Genomic DNA, 25,352 nt, shown 5'->3' on the forward strand with positions numbered 1-25,352 from the left:
CCATGTCCCTGCCATCATCTCCCAGTCACCATGACCCTGCCACCATCTCCCAGTCACCATGTCCCTGCCACCATCTCCCAGTCACCATGTCCCTGCCACCATCTCCCAGTCACCATTGTCCCTGCCACCATCTCCCAGTCACCATTGTCCCTGCCACCATCTCCCAATCACCATGTCCCTGTCACCATCTCCCTGTCACCATCTCCGCTTCCCCATGTCCCTGTCACCATCTCCCGGTCATCATATCCCAGATCTCATCTCCAAGTCACCATCTCCCAGTAACACTCGGCTTTAATAGCAGCACAGCATTCCTAGACACAACTAAAGCACTTTATTCACCTTCTGCTATATCACCTAAATTACCTGGAAGTAGTAAAACTGAAGTACTATGCCTACCGTGTCGTTCTCCTGAAAATCGCCTTTATAATGGAAAAGGAATTGAAAACAGTGCTCATCTGTAGAGGGAGATTTATAGATTCATCACTCGAAGATAAGAGCTTTGGATAGATATTGGGTCAGCTCTGAGTTATTCTGACAGGTCACATCCAGTAGAACAGACCTGTGAGTTATTGCTCGATTTCATACCTGTTATAACAGACAGAACACATACGCCGTTATGTAAATATCCTGAGCTCATAAATGAGACATCTACTATATGATCACAGTATAAAATGGTGAGATTTGGCAAAGTAGAGTGGCCCATGGGTGACAGAGTCCCAGTGTGTTCCCCTTCGCTTTTGCTTTTTCCACCTCACCTAAGAGCTATAACTTTTTTATTGTTTGTCCAATAGAGCTTTTTTTGTCCAGTATAAGCTGAGGTTTTTTTTTATCATTACCTTTTTGGGATCTTTACAAGTTTCTCATCTCTTTTCATTCCATTTTTTTTGGAGGCGAAGTGACCAAAAGACAGCAATTCTGCCATTTTTTTCTCATTTTGGCATTTACCATATTTTTATTTTTGTCAGCATTCACTGTATGGGATAAATATTGTGATTTTTTTAACATAAGTTTTAACAGTTATACATGCTGAAATACCCAAATATGTAAAAAAATAATAATTTTCAGACTTTTAAAGAGATATGAACTATAATATAATTGTAAAAAATATATATTCCTATCTTTTTTTAATTTTTTTTTACATTTTTTTATTGGTCTTCCTGGGGAGCTGGGGAACAATACACTGCATTAGTGTAACAGTGCAATGAATTGTAAACTTACCTAACTACTATGAAGCCACGTCTCAGGCTGGGCTTCATCAGTGTACAAGACATGATAAAAACAGGGGCCCTTTATAGCCCATCGCTTGGCTGCCATGCCAATTACATTGGCACCCCGCAATTACAAGTGGATGCAAGACAAAATCGGTGCTCTGGCAACTTCATTCTCAGGATCATTGGCGATCCTAGAGATCAGACCATTACTGATCATAAAGAGATGGCAAAATGCTATCCCTTTATGAGATGGTAAAGGCCCTTTATTTATTCTTTCTAAATATAATCCCAATGCATTTAAAGTAAAAAAAAATGAACTAACTTTACAAAAAGTCTTGATAAAAAATATCCTATTGATTTTTTTCTACAGCCTCTAGGCAGACCGATATGCATCCATGGTAACGGACTACAAAACAAAACCAGTGTAGTCTGATCCTTCCATCTGCTTATATGTCTAAGTAACCTTCGAAAGGAAAGTTATTGTTTTTTTTAATTATTATTATTTTATATTTATGCAGTTGGACAATAAATAAAATAATTAAAGGGGTATTCTCAAGTTTCCAAGTTATCCACTATCCATTGGATAGGGGATAACTTCCAGAACAATGGGTGGTCCAATCACTGGGACCCCCACTGATCTTGAGAACCGGGAATCAGAAGGGCCCCTTGTGAATGGAGCGGAGGTCGACCATGTGCAGACCAGTGCCGAAGACCAGTCGAGCGCATTGTTTAGCTATCTCCAGCCGTCTCATTAAGAATGAAGAGCGCAGAGGTGGGAATGATCGACCACCGATCCGTTCACACAAAGCTCTTCAGAGCCCCGGTTCTTGGGACTGGTGAGGTTCCCAGTTGTAGACCCCCAGCAATCAGGAAGTTTTCCCCTATCTAGTGCATAGGGGATAACTTCCAAACTTGAGAATACCCCTTTAATTAGTTGTGAAGATGGACATTGTTATATTTCCCCATTTTTCACAGATCCCTTGAGTTGCTATTTGTAATACCTTCCATGGAAATCCTCCAAAAACCACAGCAAAAACTGTAAACGAGGCTTCCACTATTGAATACAATGAAGAGAATATTCAGAGCGACGGATGCGTTTTATTATTATTATCGTCATCATGTGGTAATTTGATAGAATTACAATTGGCTCTTCTTTATTATCAGCCCGGCGCAGACATTTTATAATGAACTTCTCAATGGATGTATTTTTAGAGCTCACATTTCATTTATGCAGCTATTTATGTGACCGAGAGCCGATATCAATTTCATAGGATTCGAGTCAGAAGACTTTAGCGGACTGCACTTCCAGATTTCAATTAGTTATCTGGCGCTGGGATTTTCCAGCCATCCGCTATGCCCTGAGCTGATAAAGAGCTTGAACAACACTGAAAACTCCCAGGTGGTAGATTAATCTCTGTGAACCTCGCAGTGAAGACTTCAATAAAGCCGCTTGGCGAGATATCCCGTGATAAAGGTGATTGAGATCAATTATCTATTTATGTGTTAAGCAAAACATAAGATGAAGCAAACTAAGGGTGCAGTCAGGCGGCCATATAACACGGACGGCGATCGCATCGCAATGTACGGACTGGCCAGCGGCTCTTCTGACCCGAGCGTGACAGCTGCATAGAAATACATGCTGTCACGTTCGGGTCAGGATTGCCGCAGCCAGTCCGAGCATTGCAATACAATTGTCGTCCATGTTATACGGTCATCTGACTACGCCCTGATAGGTACTTCTGTTGAAGTTGAATGAAATGAAAGGCTATGGCAGGAGACCCAGGAAGACCCCACTGTTGACACAGCGACATAAGAAAGCTAGACTACTGTTTGCCAAAATGTACTTGAGTAAGCCAAAATCCTTCTGGGAAAGCGTCTTGTGCACAGATGAGACCAAGATAGAGCTTTTTGGTAAAGCATATCATTCTACTGTTTACCGAAAATGGAATTAGGTCTAGAAAGAAAAGAACACAGTACCTACAGTCAAATATGGTGGAGGTTCAAAGATGTCTTGGGGTTGTTTTGCTGCCTCTGGCACTGGGTGCATTGACTGTGTGCAAGGCATCAAAAAATCTGAACATTACCAAAGGGTTTTAGGTTGCAATGTAGTGCACCGTGTCAGAAAGCTGGGTTTGCGTCCTAGATCATGGGTCTTCCAGTAAGACACTGACCCTAAACATACTTTAAGAAGCACCCAGAAATGGATAGCATCAAAGTTCTGGAGAGTTTTGAAGTGACTAGCAATTAGTCTAGATCTAAATCTCATTGAACACCTGTGGAGAGATCTTAAAATTGCTGTTGAGAGACCTGGAGCAGTTGCAAAAGAAGAGTGGTCCAAAATTCCAGTTGAGAGATATAAGAAGTTGGTTGATGGTTATAGGAAGTGATTGATTGCAATTATTTATTCCAAAGGGTGTGCAGCTAAATATTAAGGTGAGGGTGCCAGCAATTTTGTCCAGCCCAGGTTTGGGGTTTTGTGTGAAATTATGTCCAATTTGCTTTTTTTCTCAGTTTTTTTGTGTTTCAATACACACAAAGGAAATAAACATGTGTATTACAAAACATGTGTAATTGCCAAACCTTTGTCATCACCTATTTCTGTGATTGCAATTGATAACACTCTTTTGAAATGTATTACTCACAAGGTTGCTGCATTTCCCCTCACTATCAATGGCATTCACCATGAAAATTTGGATTTGGTGGTATTAAATAATTTACCCTCTCCAGTCATTTTAGGTTTTCCTTGGTTAAAAGTGCATAATCCTTTACTGGACTGGTATACTAATGAGATTAAGTCTTGGAGTCCTAAGTGCTATGATAAATGTTGTAATGGTCTCATTGCGGCTGTGGAAAAAGGGGAATTACATGTACCTATTCAGGATTTTTGGAAGTTTTTTTCAGAGGAGGAGTCGCAAGTTTTACCTCCTCATAGGGACTATGATTGCACCATTGAGTTTGTTCCTGGAGCTACTCTTCCCAAGAGTCGCTTATTTAATCTGACTATCCCTGAAAGAAATGCCTTGGAGGAATACATACAGACAAGCTTGGCTGCTGGTCACATTAGACCTTCTAAGTCACCTGTGGACTTTCGTGAAATTAATTAAATTACCGTACGCAATTCCTACCCATTGCCGTTAATTCCTGACTTGTTTAACCAGTTAGTAGGGGCCAAGTGGTTCTCCAAAATTGATCTCCGGGGGGCATACTATTTGTTGTGTATGAAGGAGGGTGATGAATGGAAAACTGCTTTTAACACTCCCGTAGGTCATTTTGAGAATCTGGTGATGCCTTTTGGTCTTACCAGTGCACCTGCATTTTTTCAGAACCTTATTAATGACATCCTGAGACCTTTGATTGGTAAGAATGTGGTTGTGTATTTGGATGACATTCTGATTTATTCACCAGATCTGGAGTCCCATTGGCGGAGCGTACGTGAGGTGTTGCAGTTATTGAGTGATAATTCACTTTTTGCTAAGCTGGAGAAATGTGAGTTCGCTGTGCAGAGAATTAGTTTTTTGGGCTACATTATCTCCAGCGAGAGCTTTGAGATGGACCCGGTGAAGGTTCAGGCTGTGCAGGAATGGCCTAGGCCTATTGGTTTGAAATCGATACAGAGATTTTTGGGTTTCGCCAATTATTACAGGAAATTCATTAAGAATTTTTCTATAATTGTTAAGCCGCTGACCGATCTCACCAAGAAAGGTGCGAATACGGTCCAGTGGACTACTGAGGCCATTGAAGCTTTTGTGTATCTCATGGAGAGGTTCAGTTCTGCCCCTATCCTTATGCAGCCTGATGAGACCAAGCCTTTTTTGGTCGAGGTAGATGCTTCTTCAGTGGGGGTCGGTGCAGTTTTGTCTCAGGAGAACAAGGATGGAGTACATCCCTGTGCTTTATTTTCGAAAAAATTTTCAGAAACCGAACTTAATTACGATGTTGTTAATCGGGAATTGCTGGCTATCAAACTCACGTTTGAACATTGGCATCATTTCTTGGAAGGTGCTGAATTTCCTATTCAGGTTTTCACAGATCATAAGAATTTGATCTATCTGGATGCTGCCAAGCGCTTGAATGACCGTCAAGCTAGGTGGGCACTTTTTTTTTCTCGGTTTAATTTTTCTGTTCCCTATATCCCTGGTACTAATAATGTTAAAGCCGATGCTTTATCTCGCAGCTTTTCTCCCATGGTTGGTACCGAGGAGGAGGAAAGCATTTTACAGGAAGGAGTTGTGGTAGCAGCATTGGACTCCGTTTTGGAAGATGGGATTCTGAAAGCCCAAGAGGATGCCCCATCTAACACTCCCCATGGGAGGTTGTTTGTGCCTAGAACCTTTAGGAGAGATTTGTTTGTGGAGTATCATGAGTCTCGGTTGGCAGGTCATCCAGGAATTTCTGAGACTAAGAGACTTATCAGTCGCAGTTTTTGGTGGCCTGGGTGGCAGAAGGAAGTCATCAAGTGGGTGCGTCAATGTATGGTGTGTGCTAGGTCAAAGGCTTCACATACCCCTGCAGCGGGGTTGCTTTGCCCTCTGGAGGTTCCTAGTGCGCCTTCGACACATCTCACAATGGATTTTATTACTGATCTTCCTGTGTCCGAGGGTTTTACTGTCATCTGGGTGGTCGTGGACCGTTTTAGTAAGATGTGTCATTTGGTTCCATTCATTAAGTTGCCCTGCGCCAAGACACTCGCTAAGGCGTTTGTTAAGGAGATTGTCAAGCTCCATGGCGTTCCCACGGATATTGTTTCTGATAGAGGACCTCAGTTTGTGGCTCGCTTTTGGCGTGCTTTTTGTAACAGGTTGGGAGTCCATTTGTCATTTTCGTCTGGTTATCATCCTGAGTCTAATGGACAGACTGAACGAAAGAACCAGGATGTAGAACAGTTTTTGCGTTGTTTTGTGGCGGACAATCAAGAGGTGTGGTCTGAGTTTCTGCCTCTCGCAGAATTTGCTCTTAACAATCATGCATCCTCCTCTGCTGGGTGTTCTCCTTTTTTTTGTTGTACTGGGAGACATCCATCTTTTGGTTGGTTCTCCAAATTGGGGTTGGCGGTGCCGGAAGAGGAGAATTTTTCCGGTGATTTGGAGAGAGTTTGGACTAATGTACGTTGCAACCCTCAAGAGGCTAACAAGAAGTCCAAGAAGTATTTTGACAGGAAACATAAGGAGGTTTTGTTTACTGTGGGTGACATGGTTTGGTTGTCCTCGAAGAACCTGCGGTTGAGGATTCCCTCTAAAATACTGGGTCCTAAGTTTGTGGGTCCATTTAAAGTGCTTCAGGTTGTTAACCCGTCTGCTGTTAGGTTGGATGTCCCTACTTCCTGGAAGATTAATCCTGTGTTTTATGTTTCCTTGTTGAAAAAGGCTGACTTATCTAATAGGGACGCCTCTGTCACAGTTCCTCCTGTGGTGGAAGACGGCGAATATGAAATTTCTCTTATCTTGAATTCTAGATGGCATAGAGGGAGATTACAGTTTTCTTGTCTCCTGTAAGGGTTTCGGTCCCGAAGATAACTCCTGGGTAAGGACGGATGATGTCTCTGCTCCTAGGCTTGTTAAAGCTTTCCACAAGAGGTTTCCGGATAGGCCTGGGCCTGGAGGATCCGGAGGATCCTCATAAAAGAGGGGGTACTGTTAGAACCCTCCTGTTTGTTTTTTCCATCTTGTGTTTTGCCGTCACGTGACCATCTGCCTTTATATTCCAGCTCCCCCCTTTTCGCTGTGCTGGACTTCAGTGTTTGACTGTTTCTCTAGCCAGGTGCTTCGGTGCCTTTCTCTGTCAGTTTCTTGGTCCTTCTGGGACCTCTAGTACTTTTGTCTTTTTGTGTTCTGCAACTACTTCTCTGTTTAGGAGGTGTCCCATTTTTTGTCCCAGTCCTTAGTTCTTTTAGGGACCTCTCCCTTTATGCTAAAGGTCTTCGTTCAGACTAGCCGAGGACTAAGGCGGGTCTGTTCGCTAGGAACAGGCAGCCCGCTACATCGTTCATGTTGCAGATCATAACACCCACAAGTCTAGACCACCTATGATATCATGGTAGGTGAGACCCCACTACTCTAGGCCTCCTGTTATATCATGGTAAGTGTGACCCAACTAGTCTAGGCCTCCTGTGATGTCATGGTAGGTGTCACCCCACTACTCTAATCCTCCTGCGATATCATGGGAGCGGTCACCCTATTAGTCTAGGTCTCCCTTGATGTCGTGGTAGATGTCGCCCCACTAGTCAAGGCCTCCTGTCATATCATGGTAGGTGTCACCCCACTATTCTAAGCCTCCTGTGATGTCATAATGTTTGTTGCTCCGCAATGTCATGACATTGCTAGGCATAGTGAGGAGGCCAGACCGGAGGAACGGCAAGTGAGGGCTGGGGAAAGGTATTATTTATTTTTTACCCTTGGGTTATTATACTCTGGAGTCTGGAGGGATAGAAGAGCAGAATAAGACCAAATTCGAGGAAATCTGCCAAATTTAAATTTAGTCAGATTTGCTAATCTCTAATTTTAGTAAAAGTCCATAATTTTCCCATGTTCAGAACATTGCACTGGTTGAAAATGACAAAATCTGATATTTTTTTGTAGTTTTTGTATCATTGTGTTTCCTTTGATGGACAATGTATCTTATGTTGCGCTTTCAATTTTTTCCTTGTCTAGTGCTAGTTTATTATTTCCAATTTCCAATAATATACCCATTGAACTAAGTCAAGAGACATTTCAATGGTTATCTATGTATATTATTTTAGAAATTTCACAGCTCCCTGAGCTCATATCACAATATATTTATACAGGGTCGGACTGGGGTGCCTAGGGCCCACCAGGGGAACTGACTCTACGGGCCCACACTACAGCCCACCATAAACGGTTTTATTATTTGTTATGTTTTTCTATAATGCACTATAGTTACATGATTGGCCGCGCTGTGAAGCACTGAGCGGCAGGACTTTGTTCGAACAGTCATTCCGTACTGCCAGAGTCCCTTTAATGGTAACTTGTCACCTTGAAAAACGCTATTTATCTGCAGATATAGGGGTAATCTGCAGGTAAATAGGGTTTAAAGCCTGGTTAGACGGCTTAATGGAAAAGCGTTGGCTACACAGAGAAAATTACGTTTTATTCTCCCTGCCGCAACTCGCTTCCTGTTATAAGGTCGGTGCAAGGAGGGAGACATTACAGTCACCGCGAACTACAAAGTGAGGGTGCTGCAATAACGTCCGGCACCTGGATTGTGACACTTCCATGGAGCCCAGCCTCAGGCTGAGCTTCATTGAACGACTAACATGGCAGCAGCATCTGGCAACTAGTGCTGAGCGAGCGTGGTCGGATAAGGTGTGATCCCAGCATGCTCAGGTGTTATCCAGGTATCTTGTAATGTTCTGCTAATATGCTCGAGTCCCCAGGGTAGCATGTTTTGCAGGCAGACGCAACACATGCAGGAATTGCCTGTTTGTTAGGTAATCACTGCATGTGTTGCTTCTGTCTACCGCCGCAAAACATGTTACCGCAGGGACTCGAGCATATTAGCAGAGCACTACAAGATACATGGATAACACCCGAGCCTGCTGGGATCACACCTTATCCGACCACGCTCACTCAGCACTACTGGCAACCCATCAGCAACCTGCAGCTGCGTCACAGGGGGCTGAAGGGAGCAGGTGACTGCATGCACCGGCCATCGTGCTATCTAAATGCCGCTGTTAGTGATTGACAAGGGCACTTAAATACTCAAAACAGCAGCAATCAAGGGGAGCTCTGATCACTGCTGTTACAGGCAGACGCCGGCTATGTAACACAGCCGACATCTGCCCGGTATGGAGCAGGCTCAGCTCCTGAACCCGCTCCATACAAGTACAACCCTATGGTTATGACAAGGTTAGCAAATTTCACTTGTCTGTTCCTAAATGTGGAAAGACAAATGGAATTCCCTAACACATGTGAGCAAGTCCTAATAGATTTAGTAAAGGTGCCCCAAGCATATGAATGTTATTACACACCACAATGGACTCTTACATACACGCATCTTACAAAATACATATTATTCCAGATACGTAGACGCGCACAAACACACAGAAGCGCACACACACGCAGACGCGCACAAACACGCAGACGCGCACAAACTCATCAGTACATGAATACATCATCTGAACCACCATCATTTGTAATGTCAGGTCAGCCCCATATATCTTTGTATCGCATAAACCTACAACTCCCAGTATGTAATTAACAATAGAGATACTGGGAGTTGTTATCAGTCATCATCAGACTGCGGACCATACAGGAACCACAGTACTGATGAGACGCAGGCAGGATCACAAATGAACATTTACATCCAGGTATCTTACCTCTTGTCCAGTCTCCATGATGACTTTTCTCATCCACAGCTCGTCTCTGCAGACTTCCATCTTCTCCGGTCTTCTGCAGCACATCCCGACACGATGCCCTTAAAGATAGCAGAGTCATTATAATGCTTCTGAATAAAAATATCTACACTGAGTCCCTGAATAAACCTAACTCTTACAATGCTCCCTGCACACAATATGACATACACCCTACCCCTCTTATGGTACCTGCTCTCCACACTGTCCTCTCCTTACCATACTGGGCCCCCTCTTCACACTGTCCTCTCTTTACCATACTGGGCCCCCTCTTCACATTGTCCTCTCACACTGTGTCCCCCCTATACTGCCCAGTCTCTATACTGTGCCCCTTCATCACACTCCCCCTCCTCAGCATACTGTTCCCCCCTTTCTGTGCCCTCACACTGTTCCCCCCATACTGCCGCATCACTATACCTTCCCCCACACTACCTAGTCTCTGTGCTGTGTCACCTCACACTTTTCTCCCGCCATACTGTCTCCTCACACTATTCCCCTACTCTCCATACTGTTTCCTCATACATCCCCATTCTGTTCTCGCATCCATTCCCACCCCTCCCCTAGTTCACCATACTGTTTCTTCACACATCTCTCCATTCTGTCTCCTAAAATTTCTCTCCCATCTCTCTCCAAATATAATAAATCTTCGGAAGAGCACACAGACATGCAGAAGCGCGCTTACACACACAAAAGCGCACACAGACACATACTAAGGGCTCTTTCACACGTCAGTACATGCGGTGACCGTTTCCACACGTACCAGAGACACTGACACACGTAGACCCATTCACATGAATGCATATGTGCACATGTCAGTGTGTTTCCACTTTACACAGACCATGTGGTGTCCGTGGGCAAAACACGCTGACATGTCTGTTTTTTACCTGATGTCCAGACCGCAAAATGTCCCGCACACTGATGACAGCACCCGGTGCTTGGGAAGAGCGCTGAGCGCTGCCCTCATCATAGATCCCTGCAGGCGCTGCGATCAGCACCCCAGGGTCAATGATGAGAGTAATAGTCTATACAAGCTGTGTCCAACTGTAAAAAGAACAAAATAAAAAAATCCTTATACTAACCTCTACTAAGTGTCACCCGCTGTAATCCGTGCGAGCGCTCACGCCGAGGAGAATGTCTCCTGCAGCAAGTGAGCTCCGGAGCTGCGCTCAACAAGCGGTGCCCTGTCATTCACTAAGCGCAGCTCTGGAACAAGCTCGCTGCAGAAGTCATTCTCCTCGGCGTGAGCGCTCGCACGGATTACAGCAGGTGACACTTAGGAGAGGTGAGTATAAGGATTTTTTTATTTTATTCTTATTTTTATAGTTGGACACGGACACAGTGGGAGTAGACTACTACTCTCATCATTGACCCCGCTGCTGCTGATCACAGCGCCTGCAGGGATCTATGATGAGGGCAGCGCTCAGCACCCGGCTCTTGGGAACAGCGCTAACTGTATACTGATTCCCAAGCGCCGGTACGTGTCACACGGATGACACACAGGTGAACATGGATATCTCCAGTCCCGTAAATATCAGGACATGTGAAAGAGCCCTAATATACACACGCAGATACACATGCTCACAGAAATGGGGACACGTACACACACAGGCAAGCACACACAGAAATGCACAGACACACTCAGACAATCACACACACAAAAATGCAGACACGCAGGGAAGCACACACACACGTGTGAAGACACATAAGCACACAGGCATACACAATGTACACACACAGGCATATAGACACACACAGGCATATACACATACACACACACACACACACACACACATACAGGCATATATACACACACAGGCATATACACACACACACACAGGCATATACACACACACACGCACGCACAGGCATATACACAAACGCACAGGCATATACACACACACAGGAATATAAACACACACACACAGGCATATAAACACACACTGTACACACACAGGCATATACACACACACAGGCACATACACACTGTACACACACAGGCACACACACAGGCATATACACATACTGTACACACACTGTACACACACACAGGCATATACACACAGGCATATACACACACTGTACACACACAGGCATATACACACACTGTACACACACAGGCATATACACACAAGCATATACACACACTGTACACACACATGCATATACACACACTGTACACACACAGGCATATACACACACACAGGCATATACACACTGTACACACACAGGCACATACTGTACACACACACACAGGCATATACACACACTGTACACACAGGCATATACACACACTGTACACACACAGGCATATACACACACTGTACACATACTGTACACACAGGCATATACACACACTGTACACATACTGTACACACACAGGCATATACACACATTGTACACACAGGCATATACACACACACAGGCACATACACACTGTACACACACAGGCATATACACACACACAGGCACATACACACTGTACACACACAGGCACACACACAGGCATATACACATACTGTACACACACTGTACACACACACAGGCATATACACATACTGTACACACACTGTACACACACACAGGCATATACACACAGGCATATACACACACTGTACACACACAGGCATATACACACACTGTACACACACAGGCATATACACACAAGCATATACACACACTGTACACACACAGGCATATACACACACATGCATATACACACACTGTACACACACAGGCATATACACACAGGCATATACACACACTGTACACACACAGGCATATACACACAGGCATATACACACACACAGGCATATACACACTGTACACACACAGGCACACACTGTACACACACACACAGGCATATACACACTGTACACACAGGCATATACACACACTGTACACACACAGGCATATACACACACTGTACACATACTGTACACACAGGCATATACACACACTGTACACATACTGTACACACACAGGCATATACACACATTGTACACACAGGCATATACACACACTGTACACACACAGGCATATACACACACAGGCATATACACACACAGGCATATACACACACTGTACACATACTGTACACACACAGGCATATACACACACAGGCATATACACACACTGTACACACACAGGCATATACACACACTGTACACACACAGGCATATACACACACAGGCATATACACACACTGTATACATACTGTACACACACAGGCATATACACACACTGTATACATACTGTACACACACAGGCATATACACACACTGTACACACAGGCATATACACACACATGCAGGCATATACACACACAGGCATATACACACACTGTACACACAGGCATATACACACACTGTACACACACACTGTAAACACAGGCATATACACACACTGTACACACACACTGTACACACACACAGGCATATACACACACTGTACACACACAGGCATATACACATAACTGTACACACACACTGTACACACACAGGCATATTCACACAGGCATATACACACACTGTACACACAGGCATATACACACACATGCAGGCGTATACACACACAGGCATATACACACACTGTACACACAGGCATATACACACACTGTACACACAGGCATATACACACACTGTACACACACAGGCATATACACACACACTGTACACACACAGGCATATACACACACACTGTACACACAGGCATATACACACACTGTACACACACAGGCATATACACACACAGGCATATACACACACTGTACACACACAGGCATATACACACACAGGCATATACACACACTGTACACACACAGGCATATACACACACTGTACACACACAGGCATATACACACACACTGTACACACACAGGCATATACACACACTGTACACACAGGCATATACACACACACTGTACACACAGGCATATACACACACTGTACACACACACATGCAGGCAGCATATACATAAAAATCCATACAAACACACAAATATTACAGTACCTTGGCTTGTTTCCAGCCCATACAGTGTACAGACACGCTCCTAATGTGGGAGCCTGCAGTGCAGGGCGCGCTGTGACGTCACTTTTAGCAGACGTACGGCCCTGTCTGCTGAGTGTGACGCTGCAGTGCAGCCCCTGCTCTCCTGCTCCCAGGCCCCTCCCGCTACTGTCCTGGGCATCGCGTCGGTGAAAGTGCGTGCGTGCGCCCTTAAAGGGCCCACGACCACTTTTTTTTTTTATTTTTTTTTATTCTCCTGTTCCCTCTGCAAGGGGCCCGGGGCCCACCGGGAGATTTCCCGGCGCCCCGCCAGGCCAGACCGAGCCTGTATTTATAGAAGTGAAATAGAAAGAGAACATATTGGATATACAGTGTTAATAGAAAATACATGTAGGAAAAGAGAATGGAGACAACATATGGTAATAAGCATGGGCGGACACAGAGCGCAAAGGCCCCTGTGTGGGATTTGTGTATGGGGACTCTCCTTTAAGGTGATGTTGTCAAGTTCTTAAATTGCTTTAATTAGTTAGACAGTATGAAAATTGCCAGTTAGCAATTCACTTATTTTTTCTAACTGCTGTCCTTTTCCTGTATTAAAAGCCTTTGTCTTTTATAGTGCTGAACTCATTTCCATGGAGCCTTGTCTTTACAGCCAGGCAAGTGGGCCATATTTCTGGAGGGAGGTTAACTCTTAACATCCTAGCCATCTCTCTCCATCCCATTGTTTTCTATATAGTTCACCTCCACTCACCTTTATATAGCTCATCTGTGGAGTTGTGTGCTTGTTCAAATGCCCAGTTATCTGTATGTGCAAGCATAGTGTTCCGGGCCCTGTTCCTTCCTGCTCAACTCTATTGTGCTCTGCGTCAGACTTTGTAAGTGGGCCGGCATGCTCCTATGTGATTGTCTGTCTAAGCCTATATGAGGCCCACCAAGACACACACCTGTTTGTTGGTATTAAGGAAGGCTCTCAGTTTTTTCTGTTTTATTTCTGCCTATGGCCTCCAGCGCTTCTAGTACCTGCACCATATCCATACCTGGTGTCTGGTGTTCTGTCTGTCTACAGTCACTAGTGCTTTCGGTCCTTGTATTGTGCATGCTTTACCTGCTCCACCGAGCGCCCATGGCTCATGTGCCCACCCGGACCTGGTGCTTGGAGGATCCACCTCACTAAATGAGCCAAAACACGTAGTGAGCATTGTAGCAGTGTAGGCTTAGAACAAACCATTGGTAGCTGAATGTGTTACAGTGGAGGTTGTGCTGAACTTAATAGTTCTACTAATACAATAGTTTTACTCTTCACTATATCTGTTACTCAAGGAGGAGAGCCTGCCCTGCTAGAAATCAGGACGTAAGGAAACTGCCTGCTCTTAGCTGCTCAAGAGATAACTTGAAAATATCCCTTTAAATAACATGTTACACAATAAAACAAGTTCTACACAGATCAGATAATCACAGCGCATATGTCACACAAGCACAGCGCACATGTCACACAAGCACAGCGCACATGTCACACAAGCCCAGCGCACGTCACACAAGCACAGTTCACACTTCATGCTAAAACAGCCCACACATTACACGAGCATAGTGCTCACGTAATACAAGCACAGCGTGCACTTCACACAAGAACAGTGCTTACATAAGTCTAGCTTAAACTGAACTTGAAACTTCTCTGGAAAATAAAATAAAATAGTGCAATGTGTAGATGCATAGTCGCACTGCAAACATTAACAGACAAAACCTAGAGTAAAATCAATGAATAAATACCTTGCAGTAAGTAGATAAGTAGTAGTAATATATGTTATAAACATAGGGTACTTAGTTGACACCATTTTGATCAAAAGAGTGTAAAAGCAATCCTCAGCTGTGAATGTGTACCTACTTATTACACTTACCCTGAAAGTTGTGTGCTGGCCCATGATTTTGATTATGCTTTAGTTTCTTGTACTTTTTACATTTGGGGGACGGACCACCCCCCTTTTAGGTGGTGCACTTTGTCTATTTAACTTTGCATGGCCAGGTATAAAATACGGTCAGGTTCAGGTCCTGCTCTGCCTCCGTCTATTTTGAGGCTTGCTGGCAGATACCGAGGTGAGATACTAGAGTTAGGGACCATCCTGATTGGGTATGTAACGTGGTGCGGGGCGGTAGCCGCAGGCGAGGCAATCGTCTTCCGCAGCCCAGCACGTTATATGAAAGTGTGGGTCCTGGATGGATGTGTGGACTTGTGCTGTGAGGGCCTTACACCCGTGCTAGCCGCATGTAACGTGGTGTGGGTTGGACAGGACAAGATGTTGTACCATTCAATGGGGGAGATCACCATTCAAAAATAAAGTCTTTACTGAACTATAACTTGATAAGGGTTATGTACAAGGGATAGTGAAAACAAAATCTTATGGACGTTTCTTTTAGCGTATGAAGCATTTTTCCACAAAGCATCCTTCCTCTGTAATATTCTTCAGGGCTTTCAAGGCACACTGTTTATCCCTACTTTGCAACAACCCTGCTGTAACGCTACAGTCATGATCAGTAAGTCTTTGCAACTTGCTCAGCAATTCCGTGTTCTATTTCTTCCACTACTGGGAACTGGACCTCCTGCTCGGGACCCTTCGCTAGTCCCCATCTTTCAGTCCTGCTAAGGCCCGTTACTGTCTGTGCTACAAGATCCAGGTTTCGTGCCTAGACATCCTCTCCTAGGATCTGTCTCCGAAAGGCTACTCTGTCTCGTCGGTCACTTTCTTCAGGATCTCACTATCCCTCATCCTTCAGTCTCCTCTCAAGCAGGTTCACCCTTTTTACAGCTCTGTTCACTCCTCACTCCAAACTCTTTCTCTGACCAACTATTGCAAAGCAGTCTCTTTCCCTAGCACTGTGGGTTAGTCTCAAACATTAACTCCTAACTTACCCTATAGTCAACTATCTGCATCCTAAATACCTGTCCTATAACACTAGACCTTACACTATGTAGAAAGTCCTTACTGAGAGCTGAAAGATTCGAGAAGATGCTGTAGACAATCCTTCTTTGAAGCAGGTACTGAGGTTTATTAGAGAAGTGTAACAGAGCAGATACAGAAGACATTGCGGTGAACCATGCAGACACGCACAGGTGTCCAGACAAGTAACACAATGGTTGGGGATTTGGCAATGGTCTGGTCCCGGACAACAGTATAAAGGGCGGTTTATACATCGTTAGACTAAGAAAACAACATATTGCGACAAAAGACGCATACATTTTAGAACAAAGCATACAATGACACAACATGATAATATTAATGGGTATTGCCTAGTAATCTCCATGTACCTTTTGGCTAATGTCATTACTCACATTACTGCTTTTAGCCTACTCACATAACTCTTCAAAATTGACAGTTCTTGGTTCTGGTTTCTATCTCATTTCAACATATATACTATTCACTACCATATAATACCATCTATTACCTATCACAGTCCCCTACAGCTGTTCTGATTAACCTTTATGGACTCCATCCATACCTACTAAGGGCACTGATGTCATTCTATGTCTCCACTCTGGGTAAAGCTCCCAGACATGCATATTAGTATATTATGGCTGACCATTCTCTTACACACTATACTATCTATCAATACTTATCCTACTATACTCTGCAATACCTTACATTATCACATCCTACATTATTATTATTGCGCCATTTATTCCATGGCACTTTACATGTGAAAAAGGGGTATACATACAAGAACAATTGCAATAATCTTGAACACAATGTGACAGTGACTGGTACAGGATGAGCGAGGACCCTGCCCGCTAGGGCTCACAATCTACAAGGGATGGGTGAGGATACAGTAGGTGAGGGTAGAGCTGGTCGTGCAGCGGTGTTATGATCTGCTACAAGCACTAAGGAAAGACAGGAGATCTGTCCCTACAATAGAACTAAACTGGATCCCTACGATGTAACGGGGAACCTGATCCTGCGATCAGACCCGCTAAAGTCCTCAGCTAGTCTGTACGAAGACCTATAGATGCAAGGGAGGGATCCCTACAAGAACTAGGGACTGGGATAAAGTTGGACACCTCCTAGCAGAAGTTGTAGCAGAAAAAGACAAACGCACAACATAGAACATAGAGGTCAGAACACCTAGCAAAACTAACAGAGAAAGGTAACAGAGCACCAAGCTAGCTCAAGAGTAGTAATTACAATGAAGTCCAGCAAGGCCAGGAGGGCGGAGCCGGATTAAATAGGCAAAAAAGGTCATGTGACCAGCAAACAAGAAAAAAATCAACAGGAGAGTTCTAACAGTACCCCCTCTTCTAAGAGGATCCTCCGGATCCCCTAGGCCCGGGCTTATCAGGAAACCTCCTGTGAAACGCTCTGACAAGTCTGGAAGCAGAAACATCATCCACCCTCACCCATGAGTTATCCTCGGGTCCGAAACCCTTCCAAGCGACGAGATACTGCAAACTCCCTCTATACCGACTAGAATTTAGGATGCGGGAAATTTCATATTCCCCGTCCTCCACCACCAGAGGAACAGTGGCAGAGGCGTCACCAACTGACACATCAGCTCTTTTCAACAGAGAAACATGAAACACCGGATTAATCTTCCAGGAGGTAGGAACCTCCAACCTAACAGCAGATTGGTTAACTATCTGAAGCACCTTAAAGGGCCCTACAAACTTGGGACCCAATTTTTTAGAAGGAATCCTCAATCACAGATTCTTAGAGGACAACCAAACCATGTCACCAATAGCAAACGAAACCTCTTGCCGTTTCCTATCAAAGTACCTCTTAGTTTTTTTGTTAGCCTCCTGAAGATTATCACGCACATCCGTCCAAACTCTCTCCAAATCACCGGAAAAACTCTCCTCCTCAGACACAGCCGATACCAATTTGGAGAATGACGCAAAAGACGGATGTCTCCCAGAACAACAAAAAAAAGGCGAACACCCAGCAGAAGAGGATGTATGGTTGTTAAGAGCAAATTCAGCAAGCGGCAGAAACTCAGACCACCCATCTTGATTGTCTGCCACAAAGCAACGCAAGAACTGCTCAACATCCTGATTCTTCCTTTCTGTCTGGCCATTAGACTCCGGATGATATCCGGATGAAAACGACAAATGAACTCCCAACCTGTCACAAAAAGCACGCCAAAAACGAGCCACGAACTGAGGTCCCCTATCAGAAACCATGTCAGTAGGAACGCCATGTAGTCTGACAATTTCCTTGACAAAGGCCTTAGCGAGTGTCTTAGCGCAAGGCAGTTTGATGAAGGGAACCAAGTGACACATCTTGCTAAAACGGTCCACGACCACCCAGATGACCGTGAAACCTTCAGAGGGGGGAAGGTCAGTAATAAAGTCCATAGCCAGATGTGTCCAAGGTGCACTAGGAACCTCCAGAGGGCAAAGCAACCCCGCAGCAGGAGTATGTGAAGACTTAGATCTAGCACACACAGTACATTGACGCACCCACTTAATGACTTCCTTCTGCCATCCAGGCCACCAAAAACTGCGACCCACAAGTCTCTTGGTCTCAGAAATTCCTGGATGACCTGCCAACCGAGACTCATGACACTCAACAAACAAATCTCTCCTAAAGGTACTAGGCACAAACAACCTCCCATGGAGAGTGTTAGATGGGGCATTCTCCTGAGCTTTAAGAATCTCATCCTCCAAAACGGAGTCCAAAGCAGCAATCGCAACACCTTCTTGTAAAATGCTCTCCTCCTCCTCCTCAGCACCGACCATGGGAGAAAAGCTGCAAGACAAAGCATCCGCTTTAACATTCTTGGTTCCCGGGATGTAAGTAACGGAAAAATTAAACCGCGAGAAAAAAAGTGCCCACCTAGCCTGACGGGCATTCAAGCGCTTGGCAGCATCAGGATAGATCAGATTTTTATGATCAGTGAAAACCTGAATGGGAAATTCAGCACCTTCCAAGAGATGACGCCAGTGTTCAAATGCGAGTTTAATAGCCAGCAATTCCCGATTACCAATATCGTAATTAAGTTCAGTCTCAGAAAATTTTTTTGAAAAAAAGGCACAAGGATGTACTCCATCCTTGCTTTCCTGAGACAACACCGCACCGACCCCCACAGAAGAAGCATCAACCTCAACCAAAAACGGCTTAGTCACATCAGGCTGCATAAGGATGGGAGCAGAGGTGAACCTCTCCTTTAGAAACACAAAAGCTTCAATGGCCTCAGAAGTCCACTGAACCGCATTAGCACCTTTCCTGGTGAGATCGGTCAGCGGTTTGACAATAATAGAATTTTTTTTTATGAATTTTCTGTAATAATTGGCGAAACCCAAAAACCTCTGTATCGATTTCAAACCAATAGGCCTAGGCCATTCCTGCACAGCTTGAACTTTAACCAGGTCCATCTCAAAACCTTCACTGGAGATAATGTAACCCAAAAAACTAATTCTCTGTACAGCGAACTCGCATTTCTCCAGCTTAGCAAAAAGCGAATTGTCCATTAATAACTGTAAAACCTCACGTACGCTCCGCCAATGAGACTCCAGATCAGGCGAATAAATCAGAATGTCATCCAAATACACAACCACATTTTTGCCGATCAAAGGTCTCAGGATGTCATTAATAAGATTCTGAAAAAATGCTGGAGCATTGGTAAGACCAAAAGGCATAACCAGATTCTCAAAATGACCCACAGGAGTGTTAAAAGCAGTCTTCCATTCATCACCCTCCTTCATGCGCAACAAATTGTATGCCCCCCAGAGATCAATTTTAGAGAACCACTTGGCCCCCACTAACTGGTTAAACAAATCAGGAATCAATGGCAGTGGGTAAGGATTGCGTACAGTAATTTTATTAATCTCACGAAAGTCCAGACAAGGACGTAAACCGCCATCTTTTTTTTTTACAAAAAAAAATCCAACAGCCACAGGAGACTTGGAAGGCCTAATGTGACCGACGGCCAAGCTTGTCTGTATGTATTCCTCCAAAGCCTTTCTCTCAGGAATAGTAAGATTAAATAAACGACTTTTAGGAAGAGTCGCTCCAGGGACAAATTCAATGGTGCAATCATAGTCTCTATGGGGAGGCAAAATTTGTGACTCCTCCTCAGAAAAAACTCTCCAAAAATCCTGAATAGGTACAGGTAATTCCCCTTTATCCACAGCAGCAATACGTCCGTTACAACACTTGTCATAACATTTAGGGCTCCAGGACTTAATTTCATTGGTAGACCAATCCAGTACAGGATTGTGCAATTTTAACCAGGGCAACCCCAAAATTACTGGAGAAGGCAAATTATTTAATACTACCAAATCCAAATTCTCTTGATGAATACCATTAATAGTGAGGGGAAATTCACAGACCTTGTGAGTAACACTCTTCAAGGGAGAGCCATCAACAGAAACCACAGCAATAGGGGATGACAAAGGTTAGGTTTTAATTTAAGTTTTTCCAAGAATCCCCCATCAATCACATTCAGAGTAGAGCAATGGGGAGCCAGTGAAGAGATTGACAGAGAGGAGAGGCCGGGGAATAGCGGGGGGGACAGGTGGATTAGTCAGGCAGCAGACTTTAGGATGGATTGGAGGGGTGCAAGAGTATTGAAAGGGAGGCCACAGAGCAGGAGGTTGTAGTAGTCAAGGCGGGAGATGAATGATGAGGGCGTGCACTAGTGTTTTTGCAGATTCATGGTTGAGGAATGTGCGGATCCGGGAGATATTTTTGAGTTGGAGTCGGCAGGAAGTGGAAAGGGCTTGGATATGGGGTTTGAAGGAGAGTTCAGAGTCCAGGGTTACCCCAAGGCAGCGAGCTTGAGGGACTGGGGAGAGTGGACAGCCATTGACGTTGATAGGTCAGTTGGGGGGGGGGGGGTGAATGAGATGGCTGAAAGATGATGAATTCTGTTTTGTCCATGTTAAGTTTTAGAAATCTAGCAGAGAAGACGGATGAAATAGCGGACACATTGTGGGATTTTGGTTAGTAAGGAGGTGATATCGGGTCCAGAGAAGTAGATCTGTGTGTCATCAGCATAGAGGTGATAATGAAAGCCATGAGACTCTATGAGCTGTCCCAGGCCTAAGGTGTAGATGGAGAAGAGCAGGGGTCCTAGAACTGAACCTTGGGGGACACCGACAGATAGGAGGCGAGATGAGGAGGTGGTGTGTGAGTGGGAGACACTACATCACTACTACATCACACATTATGCATAACCATATCACAATACATTACAATTCACACCTTACCATATTTACAAAAGATGCATGAGTTAATACACACACAACGCGATTAGTGTCTTCAGGGGTAGGAACGCGACAGTACAGTCCACCACCCTTACAGGTACATCTTGTCGCAGTGGGATGGCTTTTACGTTCTTTTGAGCAAAATGGTGTCAACTAATTACCCAATGTTTTTTTTACATGTATTACTATTATTTATTTACTTGATGCAGGGTATCGATTACCGTATTTTTCGGATTATAAGACGCACTTCCACCCCCCCCAAATGTGGGAGGAAAAATGGGGTGCATCTTATAATGCAAAGGTATGGTATTTTACCTGGGGGGCGGTGTCAGATAGGGGTCACAGATACAGGAGGATGGCGGCTGCTGCAGTGGGAGTGGGGCGATGCTGCGAGCCCCATCCTTGGAAGAAGGGTCACTAATTCAAGGCGGTGGTGGTGGCGGCGGGAGTGGGGCGATGCTGTGGCCCCGTCCTCGGAAGAAGGGTTGCTGATTCAATTTGGTGGTGGTGGCGGCGGTGGGAGTGGGGTGATGCTGCAGCCCTGTCCTCAGAAGAAGTCGGCGGTGAGTGGAGGTTCCCTATCCCGTACATAGCCTTGCGGTGTTCTTCGGCAAATTGGCCGTTGGAGCATGTGCAGATTGATATCTCGAGAGACGAGATCTCGGGAGACGAGCTCTCGTCTCTCAAGATCTCGATCTGCGTATGATCCGGTGGCCATTTTCCCTAAGCCCACACAGTAGGGCTAGGGCTACGAGATAGGGAATCTCCGACTTCTGAGGACGGGGTCGCAGCATCGCCCCGATCCCACCGCCACCACAACCATCTTGAAACAACGACCCTTCTTCTGAGGATGGGGCCCGCAGCATTGCCCTGCTCCCGCTGCCACCACCACCGCCTTGAATCAGTGACCCTTCTTCTGAGGATGGGGCCCGCAGCATTGCCCGACTCCTGCCGCAGCCGCCTCCGTCACCAATCTCCTGTATGTGTGACCCTGGCTCCTGTGACCTCTTCTCCACCACCGCTGTCCCCTAGGAAAAAAGGATTATAAAACATTTTTTCCTATTTTGCACCCCAAAATTTGGGGTGCGTCTTATAATCCGCAAAATACGGTAATTGTTTTACTCAAATTTTTTTCAGGGAAATTGGCTACCAAATCCATTGATAAAGAGGTATTCCTTAAAGCCCCCTGGGCACCTGTGTAGCTACACTGGCTATATGTCGCCCCATGAAGAAAAGGCTATGTCTGTAAATAAAGGCTGTGTATTTGTGTTATTCTAGATAGCATCGGTCATTTTACTGCTGTGGGCTATATCGGTCCCCTGCTTTAGTCCTTGATGATTATTTGCATCAAAATTCGCTACCCAATTCCGAATTTGGCAGGAATATTTTAGCTCTCAGGAAAGGAAAGGGTCAAGTGGTAAGGTGTGTGATCACATGTGTTATACGTCTAATAAAATATAACTGTTAATATTTATTTAAAAAAATTGTGTACATACTGTAAGGTCAGTCTTGTTAATGAAGAACCAAATTAATTAGTATAAAAAGTCTAGTTTGTCAGGTCTACAATTGATTCTGCTTAAAAATACCAATAGCTTCAGTAACATGGAGGGATGAATTGATTAATCAACTGCAAATCGAATTCAAGTTAAATTTTCTGAAATTTGCAGGTCTCCGTGAATTAAAAAAATCCCTGTCAGGTATTCCACAGTGACGACACCGGGGAGATCACACAATATCTCACCGTGCCATCACTCTGTCAGGATTTCATCAGGGATCCGCGAGCACACGGTCCCCACTACTCACTACAGAGGTATCTGCAAGCGACCAGTGAGCGTATAGCGTCACACCTCTGGATTCCAACTCATGAATATACAAGATTTTACAAAGGAGACTTACAATACATAAGCAGTTACACAAAATAGTAAGGATTAAAGCAGAAACTTACTCTATACAGTTCTCAGGGACGAATCAGCATAGGTGAAGGAGGGGCTCCCTGATTTGAGCGTTATCGAACGCGATCCATTGCTTATAGTATCTATACCCCCCCTGGCAAATAACATAGATCTATCTTCAGTTGGCTTTTTTATGCCTAAGTGGAGATCTGCCTGCACACCCCTGTGCTGACATCATGTGGGCTCCGGCTCCACCCTTCATGTTTTTATTAAAATAACTAACTTCCGCGATAACTTATCCCTGCTTGCTCGCAGAAGCCCAAAAGTGATATCATATTTTCTATTATGATTTACCTTCATTTAGAGACCACTTATGGCATAGTTACGACCTGCTATTTTGTTACTTTTGCCCCACAGCCACCTGGAGGGGCTTATGGCTATGGAAAAATAAGCATATTGTTCCTTGGCTGACCCTGCCACTAAAAATATAGGTCCCGTTATTATCGGAATTATGGAACTTACAATATTCCATATTCCGTATCGGTTTTGGCCTGACTATAGATTTCCTTTTGAAGCTCGGGAGTACATTTTCTTCATCTCACTGTAAATTATCACAAGCCTGTGTCTAATTATCCCCTGCTTCTGCCAGGGAGAAGGACCCTCGCATTTTAATTAGGCTGTAGCACTTCTTGGCTGGCATTTGTTTACAGGGCACTTCTCAGGCATGTGTTAATTGCATACAGACAGAGCTCTCAGCTATCTTCTTGTGACAAATGGTGGATAAGGGAGGGGTTAAGAGGGGTTTGGGAGAAAGACGTCTTAATATCTATGACAGGGGGAGAAAGAGAATATTTTCAATATTTCTCAATATTTCCCTGACAATCCCTATTAAACACTTTGGAAGATTGTATGAGTCAGAGATTGGGCTCGTGACTTTAGGCATGACCGCACAGGATTCTTCATAATGTCTTGCAGTTATCACATCGTCTAGCACTGCTAATAAAGGGGGACTAACAGGGACTATAAAAAATGAGGGCAGGGAAAGTAGCTGCCATGTTAGGATTTTGCAGCTTGGGAATAGGAGGTCAGATTGCACAACTTAGCATTACAGTTAAGGAATATTATTCTGACTCCATAACTAGGCTGTGAGTGTAGAGTGCTCGAAACTTCGTTTCTTAGCTGTCTCTGTCTACAAATACTCACATGAAAAAATTTCATCAGATAGCTTGACTCGACTGCAAAGGCACGTATGAAGATTCCAGAAAAAGGTTTATTTTCGAGCTGAATTCTTGTAGTTATGCACAAATACAGTAGGTAAAACAGACTATTCTGGACCAGGGATGCAAGACGTAAGCTTCTTAAAATGAGGAAGAAGGGAGGTGTTACTGACATCAGAGGTAGGAAGGAAGATAAGGAGAGAGGAAGGATGAATTTCTAAAAGGCAAACCTTATTGTAAAGCAATGAAACAGAAATAATACAATACAATACTGTATGATTCCCAAGTTGTGGGACATGACCAATATAAAGGTCTAAATCTAATTGTGGTGTACTACTGAGAGAACATAGAAAATGGGAGTGGTAGTCTCAGTCTATGAATAATAATAAAAAGACTCAAGTCATGGGGAGGTGCTGGACCTGCTGAGTGAGTGTATGTGTGTGTGCATTGATTGATCTGTGATTTACTGCA

The 25,352-nt window shown here is 44.4% G+C and overlaps 1 long non-coding RNA gene across 2 annotated transcripts in view; it reads right to left on the reverse strand.

Annotated features, from left to right (window-relative positions):
• LOC141236824 (uncharacterized) overlaps positions 1-13,771 on the reverse strand; it is a 94,166-nt gene extending 80,395 nt beyond the window's left edge. For both annotated transcript variants that reach the window (XR_012302426.1, XR_012302425.1), the window contains exons 1-2: positions 13,585-13,771; positions 9,544-9,641 (exon numbers count right to left, since the gene is read on the reverse strand). This is a non-coding gene — a long non-coding RNA (uncharacterized lncRNA). The remainder of the gene's footprint in view (positions 1-9,543; positions 9,642-13,584) is intronic.
• Between the last annotated feature and the right edge of the window lie 11,581 nt (positions 13,772-25,352).

Source organism: Phyllobates terribilis, unplaced genomic scaffold (genome assembly GCF_046119375.1).
Source record: "Phyllobates terribilis strain yellow unplaced genomic scaffold, ASM4611937v1 Scaffold_2__4_contigs__length_985480577, whole genome shotgun sequence".
Lineage (NCBI taxonomy): Eukaryota > Metazoa > Chordata > Amphibia > Anura > Dendrobatidae > Phyllobates > Phyllobates terribilis.